Source organism: Rutidosis leptorrhynchoides, chromosome 9, assembly GCF_046630445.1.
Source record: "Rutidosis leptorrhynchoides isolate AG116_Rl617_1_P2 chromosome 9, CSIRO_AGI_Rlap_v1, whole genome shotgun sequence".
NCBI lineage: Eukaryota > Viridiplantae > Streptophyta > Magnoliopsida > Asterales > Asteraceae > Rutidosis > Rutidosis leptorrhynchoides.
Genome location: NC_092341.1, coordinates 284424448 through 284433547, shown reverse-complemented (window position 1 = coordinate 284433547; position 9100 = coordinate 284424448). Strand labels below are relative to the sequence as shown.

At 37.7% G+C, this 9100-nt stretch overlaps 1 pseudogene; it reads left to right on the top strand.

The window, feature by feature from the left end:
* The first annotated feature begins 3689 nt into the window (after positions 1–3689).
* Positions 3690–5397, top strand: LOC139868826 (probable E3 ubiquitin-protein ligase ARI8; annotated as a pseudogene).
* Positions 5398–9100: the final 3703 nt, after the last annotated feature.

Sequence of the window (9100 nt, the reverse complement as noted above, 5' to 3'; positions counted from 1 at the left end):
GACGGGTGGTTATGATACCATTTGGGTTATTGTTGACCGTCTCACCAAATCCGCACACTTTCTCGCCATGAAGGAGATCGACAAAATGGAGAAACTTGCACAACTTTACATTAAGGAAATCGTAGCCCGACACGGTATACCTTTATCGATTATCTCCGACCGAGATGGCCGTTTTGTTTCTAGATTTTGGCGTACCTTGCAAGAAGCGTTGGGAACGCGTTTAGACATGAGCACCGCATATCATCCCCAAACTGATGGACAAAGCGAACGCACAATTCAAACCTTAGAGGACATGTTACGAGCTTGTGTGGTTGATTTTGGAAAAGCTTGGGACAAGCACTTACCTCTCTCCGAGTTCTCTTACAACAATAGTTATCATGCGAGTATTAAAGCCGCACCTTTTGAAGCGCTATATGGCCGAAAATGTTGTTCACCTCTTTGTTGGGCCGAGGTAGGCGACGTACAAATCACCGAACCTGAACTCATTCACGAAACCACCGAAAAGATCGTTCAAATCCGAGATAGGCTTCAGACGGCCCGGAGTCGTCAAAAGTGCTATACCGACAAAAGACGCAACGACCTTGAATTTCAAGTCGGTGACCGCATCATGTTAAAAGTCGCACCTTGGAAAGGTGTCATTCGTTTTGGAAAACGTGGGAAATTAAATCCACGGTATGTTGGTCCTTTCGAAATCTTGGAGCGTATTGGAACCGTTGCTTAACGTTTAGATCTTCCGCCTCAATTGAGCTCCGTTCATCCTACCTTCCATGTATCTAATTTGAAAAAGTGTCTTGCCGAGCCCGATATCGTCATCCCTCTCGAGGAACTTACTATTGATGACAAACTTCATTTTGTGGAGGAACCGGTTGAAATTGTGGACACCTCCATCAAGACGTTGAAACAAAGCCGAATTTCGATTGTTAAAGTCCGTTGGAACGCCAAAAGAGGACCCGAGTTTACTTGGAAAAGGCAAGATCAAATGCAAAAGAAATACCCTCACTTATTCTCGATTCCGGAAACGCAAGATTTTGAGGAAGAAACAACGACTACTACGCCTACTTAAATTTCGGGACGAAATTTCTTTTAAGGAGTAGGTAATGTAACATCCCGCCTTTTTCCGTTTAACTATTTAAATTCCGTTATATGATTATGACATCCCTCGTTAATTCGCGTTTTAAAAATATCTCGTTTAGGTAATTCACGCACCCGCAACCGAACTCGAGGGACTAGTTTCGCCAAAGAGGTGACTAACTTGTGACTAGTCACCCCACCACCTATCTTTTTCATTTTCATTTTCCTTTTCTTCTTCTACTTCCACATTTTCTTTCAATTCTCCATTTTGAAGAATCATCATTTAAATCCAAGCTAGCGGGTGTCTTGCAAAACAAATTACATATTTGAAATCCTTGCAACTTCCTCTTCGATTCCATACCGACTTCATTACATTTGGGTAACCTTCTAAAATCACTAGATTTGGTGTTCTTGATGTTTTTAACTTATAAAGTTGTTAATTAGTGTCTATGGCTCAAGTCTAACATGAATATATGATTTATATGTTCGATTTTGTTATTTGAAGTAACTAGCATGAACATAAACTTTGGTGTGTTTGATTTGGTGATTTGGTTGTTTGAATGATTTTAAATGTCATAAATGCATGTATTAAATGTGTTCCTAACATCACTAGTTTCAATTTCATGTGTAGGTTGCTTGAGAAAACTCCATAAACTTGATTAGTGATTTTGGTGAATTTGGGTAAGGGTTTGATAAGCTTGAAATGAATATTTGATGCATTGAATGCCATGAACTATTGTTAGTAAGTAGTTAGTTGTATTGTATGCTCGATTACCTACAAAACGGCATGTTGTATGTATGCATTAAATGCCCAAATCATAAATGTGCACTTATTAAATTTGAGTATTTAATGTGTGCATTAATTGATCATTTACTTTGGAAAGCCGATTGTTACAAATAACGTTTTTGGTTGGTGAAATGTAATTAGTTGTGTTCTTTGTCAAATTACCTTTCTAACGATATAAGATACGAGTTCTAAGTATTAGCGGTTTGTGAGTTATGCTTGAAAGTGTTTGGAATTGAGACTTGGACATTTGAGACTGACCAGGTACCAGCTCCCGTGTATTGTCGCGGCGCGACAATCCTGGATCGCGGCGCGGCCTAAGCCGTGGTCAGGTTCTGACCTCCTTGGTCAAATTATGAAAAATGTTTGGCACCCTATGGACCTCTGATTCACATGGGACTTGTTCTAACATGTTTATATATGAATAAAAACCTCAGAAAAATAGTTCGGGACCCGACCCGAACTTGTTGACTTTTTCGTTGACTTTGACCGACCAGAGTTTGACTTTTTGTCAAACTTAACCAAATGATTATGCAACCTTCCTAACTTGTTTTTATACTTGTATCTTGCATGAAACTTGACGATTTGATTCACATGCTATATAATCGAGTCGTAACGAGCCATAGAACTAATTGAACATCTTTGACCTATCGTGTTTACCGTTATTGATACGACCTATTTGTTTAGGTCAAGACTAGCATTATCCTTCGCACACGTTACTTTGTGAAGTACTTTTCATACGTGCACTCAAGGTGAGATCATAGTCCCATCTTTCAAACAACTTTTACGCTTTAAACTATGGGATGAGAAACATATACGTATCATACTTTTACACATTGAACACAAGTACGAAAACGAACATTTCACGTACGGGTTTGAACAAAAAGCCTCAATTCAATTATCATTAGTTACACTTGTAGGGTGTAAACGTGAACTTATATTATGTGATCACATGGGCTTGACGAGCCTCATTCGGACGGTTTGCTACCGTTAGCGGATGAAATATAATTTCGGGTCTAGTGTATGTTCTAACACTACGCAAAGGGTGCAAAACAGTTAAGTTTGATAATTGGGTGCCCGCGAAACAGATAAAAACTTTGGAATGCAAATGATTTAGATAATCATATTATATTAACTCTTGTGGTTCAAATGCAACGTTTACTAAAACACCTATGATTTCACCAACGTTTTCGTTGACAGTTTTCTATATGTTTTCTCACGTCCTTGAAAGCTACTTGATACATGCTTCCGCACTCTTTTTGATACTTGCTTGGATGTCGAGTATACATGCATAGTTGGAGCGTCTTTTGACTACTTTAAATTGTGTCGCATAGGTTTCATTCTTACGTCAAACATTGTAATGTAACTAGTCTTTTGAACTACATTTGTAAACTTGAAACATCTTTTTTCTTATGAAATGAATGCGACATATTTTGGTCAAACGTCATGTTAAAGACTTATGACCACGTAACGGGACCTAAGTAGTCGGCGCCGTCAAACATGATTTGGTCGGGTCGCTACATTAACATACTCAATAGCACCCTTTTATTATAATCCCCAACTTTCGCCATCTTCGTAACTTTTTCTATAACCCTAAAAAATTTCTCTGTTCATAACATTCATCCACAATGAACTCCAATCACGATTCTTTTTACGACGATTTAGTATTTTCTGCTATTTTGGACGATGATGATGAGGATGCTATCGCATATTACGATGATCGCGTTACAAACGAGGTTACTAATCATGAAGCTGATTCTATTTACAATAATACTAACGTCGACGACACTACTAGAAATAACATTTTTTGTGGCGATGAAAATCGCCGCAATAAATGGGCAATCACGATTCTTTTTACGATGATTTAGTATTTTCTGCTATTTTGGACGATGATGATGAGGATGCTATCGCATATTACGATGATCGCGTTACAAACGAGGTTACTAATCATGAAGCTGATTCTATTTACAATAATACTAACGTCACGATGACGTCACTGAGGGTTGCAATGTTTTGAGCAGTCACTCAGTCAGGCTAATTCCAGCTCTGAAAAATGTTATGTTTTACTGAAAGAAGATGACCTGTTACAGCGTCAGCATGATGATATAAATGAGGTTACCTCTGTTTTATATGTTAATAAAGATTTTGCATGTATTTTATTGCTTCGTTATAATTGGCGTGTTAATGATTTTCACGAAGCTTGGTTTGAAAACGAAAATAAAATTCGTGCTAATGTAGGTTTATTAGACGTTGATCTCGATTCAAAGTTTCCAAAAACAGGTAATCGGAATATAAATTGTGGAATTTGTTTTGATTCGGTTAGGGTTACTGATAGTGGGACTTGTGGTTGGGATCATTATTATTGTAAGGTGTGTTGGAATAGTTATGTATCAACTGCTATTAAAGATGGACCTGGTTGTCTGACTTTAAGGTGTCCGGACCCGAGCTGTGGTGCTGCGGTGGGTCCCGATATGGTCAATGCGTTGACTTCGGACGATGAAAAGAAACGGAAACGGTACAAAGGGTTTTTGGTTAGGTCGTATGTGGAGAGTAATAATACAAAGATGAAGTGGTGCCCTACACCAGGGTGTGAGTACGCGGTTGAATTCGATGATGATTTCGAAAAGGGTAGTTATGATGTTTCGTGCGGTTGTAAGTACGGTTTTTGTTGGAAGTGTATGGAGGATGCTCATCGTCCGCTCGGGGTGTGATACGGTGGCTAAATGGGTGGAAAATAATTCGGTTGAAGCCGAGAATACTAAATGGATAATCGCGTATATACTAAACCTTTTCCTAAATTTAAACGATCGATTGAAAAGAATCACGGTTGTATGCATATGACTTGTGGAGCACCTTGTGGTTACGAATTTTGTTGGTTGTGTCTCGGTCCTTATCAGGGACACAATGGACGATCTTGTAATGGTTATGATAGTGGGGAAAAAGGGATTGAAGTTAACGAAGCTGAAAGAAAACGGGAGATGGCTAAACAAGCGATAGTGAGATACACTGCACGCATTATTATGAACGTTGGGTTGCAAACGAGAAGTCAAGGAAACAAGCTTTTACGGACATGCAAGAGATTAAAAGTGTTCATCTGAAAAAGCTTAGTTTGTATTATTGTCAACCGGAGACAGACTTACAGTTTATTATTGATGCTTGGTTACAGATTGTTGAATGTAGGAGAGTATTAAAATGGACGTATGCGTATGGGTATTATATACCTAAAAAAGAAGAGGCGAAAGTTCTGTTTTTTGAGTATGTTCAAGGTGAAGCAGAAGCTAGTTTAGAGAGACTTCATAGGTGTGCAGAAACGGAGCTGCAAACTTACAGTACGAATATAGCTAGTAAGGGTAATAAAAAAGAGTTTTAATGATTTTAGGGTGAAGTTATGCGATTTGACTAGGGTGACTGGTGGTTATTTTAAGAACTTAGTTAGGGCTTTAGAGAATGGTCTTTCGGAGGTTGATTCTAATGGTGCTAAAGGGAGTTCAAGTAGTAAGGTCAGAGGCCGAGAGTGGTCTAGCCTATATGGAGGATTATGATGACTATATGGATGAATTATCACTAACTTAATGGTGTGTTTTGGTAATGTTTTGGTTTCTTGAAACTTCATTAACTTTTCCTTTTAGATTTTACTTTTTAAGTTATAAACTTTGAATTTGTGGATCGTGGATGGAGTTTGCTTCGATGTTTCTTTTGTGATTGTTATCTAATCTGAATTATAGCTAATGGAAAGGATTTATTTTTTGTTTAGTCATCAAGTACTTGAATGTATAATAATACACCTAAGTGTTATATCCTATTACTTCTCTTTTAGTGCTATCTTGATCTAGTAATAGCCTTGTTTAATTGTCTTCTTAATTAATTGAATTGACATTGAATATTGAAGTGTTTAACTACATAGCATCTATGCCGAATGATAAAATATTTGTTGAACAATTCAAAGTTGAACAACTTCATTAACTTTCAATTTTCCTTTAATACTCCTTATACTATATGTATATTTATATAAAAACAAGTATGTTATTTTATTTATTCTTGTAAAGGTTAATACAATAATTTCTTTTCAAAATTTAATGATCATCCAAATAGGTATTTTAAGATCGAGTTTAATTAAACAGTTTAATTATTCATATTATATTTTGAATCATTGAGTCTAAACTTAACATAAGTTATATTAAACTTTTTGTTATGCATTAAATAACGGGGAACCACTATCATCTTGTTTTTGTTAGAATATAGAACCAAAAATGCACATTTTCTATTTTGGGTAAAGGTTGACTTGGATCAGAAGGATTGACCTTCATCACTTTCAGATTCAACAAAGTCGCAAAGCAACATTAACAGAACACACAACGGCTACATCACAACAGCTATTTTCTCATTTTTATAGAGGGGTTCCAAAAGTATAATTGGATCCTAACCTCTTTTAGAATTAGCTGTTAGGATTTTGTGTTTATAAGAACACACTTGTAATTTTTAGATTAAACAATTCAGCTCAATAAAAACAATCACTGATCATTAATTAATCTTATTACAATAGCGTTAAATTATCTCAAATAACATGAAGGTGTAGATCCTTGATCATGTAACATTACATCCTTTTCTGTCTCAATCATTTACGGATTAAAGGGTTGCCATGTCTTTAGATGGTAACCCAGTTTTTTCTAGCTCAAAAATACAGAAGCATGGAAAGAGCTTCGTGAAAATAGCTGCCATGTCACATAGTGATGGTAACAAAATAAGAAACACTTACCTGAATGTCCTCTGTCAACCATCAAATCAGAAACCATCAGCTTCCATCACCAAAACAGAACCCATCATTGCAAACCACCATCAAGCACAAGAACAACCAAGGTGTGTACACTGTGGTATGTTCAGACATACAATAATTCAGTGTTTCAAATTGATTGGTTATCCTGAATGGTTGAGCAACCGGAAACATGGCAGAGCAGTGAACAAAAGAGCAACAACAGTAGCGGCGGCCGACGACAACCATACGGTTACCTGCAACGGCACCGCGAGAGGTAAAACTTTACCTTTAAAGTCTCTATCATTGCAACAATCGACCAAATAGGTGAGAAAAAACCCCTCAAACCCTAAATTGCAACAATCGACCAAAGTGAAAAGGGAAAACTCTAATCACCATCAATCGAGAGAAGGAAAGAACCATAACCGGTTTCATTGTTTACAAAATCTGATCGAAAAGGAGGGTTTAAACCCTGATTGGAGATCAGATTTACAGCAATCGACCAAAAGGGATAAAACCACAAACCCTAATTTTGATTCTGCTGAATGTCAAAAACGTACACCTGGTTCGTTTTTTAATCCCCAATATCTGGGCTCCCAAAATAGTGTTAAGGCCCAACAAGCCCTTAGGCTTTTAACTTCCAAAATAAGCCCAACAACCCCTTTGGCTTTTACGTAACAACCCAGCCCAATATCCAACCGTAAACAGTAAACAAATTTTTTTTTTTTACAAAGGGGTGCGAGACGCGCAACACCCCTTGTGCGCGCTGTCTCAGCTTCTGTCCGGTTTTGCCAATTTTCAAATAAAGATCTCCCACTTCCCGACATATTTAGACGAAACGCTTTTCACATCATGTTATAATATGTAAAACTCACACGATTCAATAATAAAAAGAGTTTTACGAAACGGGGCCCACATCTACCCGAATTACGAGTTTCATACAAAACATGAGTTTCGGCCACATTAGTTTAAATTCCAAACGACACTATGAGCATGGTGTTTGGGGATTAAACTGCCCAAATCTCGGTCAAACTCCAAAAGCTATAAGTCCAAAAGCTTCTCCTAACATAACGAAGCGGGATCACTAATCCAAACGAACGCCCTTACCCTTGTCCACGTCAGAGCCTATAAAAAGGTAAACAACGAGAGGGTAAGCAAAACGCTTAGTGAATGCAATAATTATACACATACATATATAATATACCTACTTGCAAACACTTACACACATACCGCATACATGCTAGCAATATAATTAGCATACCATCTCAAGTACGAAGCTAATAATCCCCAAACCGCAACTAGCATAATCAATAGCATATAATCGACATAATACAGAATGCTACAATACAATACACAACCATGGTTAACCATACTCGCGTCATGGTGCTAACGGCTCTTTGGTTCACACCATACGCATCAGTTATGACACTACCGGCTCTTTGGTTCACATCACAACCCGAGTCATACTCGCGCTAAAGTGCTACCGGCACTTTGGTTCACACTCTAACCACTCGTGTCGTAGTGCTACCGGCTCTTTAGTTCACACTACAACACACGTACTATGACGCTACTGGCTCTTTGGTTCACATCATAGCACAATCGCACATACTATGGTACTACCGGCTCTTGGTTCATACCATAGCATACAAATAAATACATTATATACATACGCACATAATTATTCCACTCACATTGTATCCAAACGAAGGTAAGCCCACAAGCTCTTCTACCGTCAACGAAATCACCTATGATATTAACGCAAAATCAACACTTATCTAAATGGGACTCTTAATCCGCCCAAATAGACCACTTAGGGTAATGTTCACCCTTTGTTCTCCTAATACCAACCATAGGCCCAAACCTACCAACAATCACTAAAACTAGTGATCATGGCATTAAATCACCCAACTATACACCACTGGGTCATTCAAAATTCTTTTGACTCATTTCGATCTCAACACACCCCACTTGGGTCATCCACCATCCAAATACACTCATTTACAAAAACAACAAAGTGTGCTAGTGATTAACTATCCATTTAAGACTCATAGTCACAAATTAACATTTTGAAACCCTAGGTTAGTTACTATTAAGTCCTCATGACTCAATCTTACCCAAGAACACCCAAAATCACCAAATATGGGTTTTATGTTCATCACTAACCCAAACCCTAACCCTTAAACCAATTAAAATAAGGAAATTAAAGATTAGAGCATACCACTACAATCAAAACGTAGCTAAAAGCTAGATGAACAACTTTAATACTTGAGCTTTAACCCGGATCAAGCTTCTTCCTCCTTGATTTGAGCTTTCTCTCTCTCAAAAGGTTTCTCTCTCTAAAATTAAAGATGGAATTGAAGATGATGTTGGTGGTTGTGTTGAATGTGTTTCAACCACCACAAACCTGGCCATAAGTGCCCTAAAACCGGCCTCATGTGAAGGTACAATAATGCCCCTCATTAAACTTTTAATTAAAAAGCAGAAAACTGGCCCAG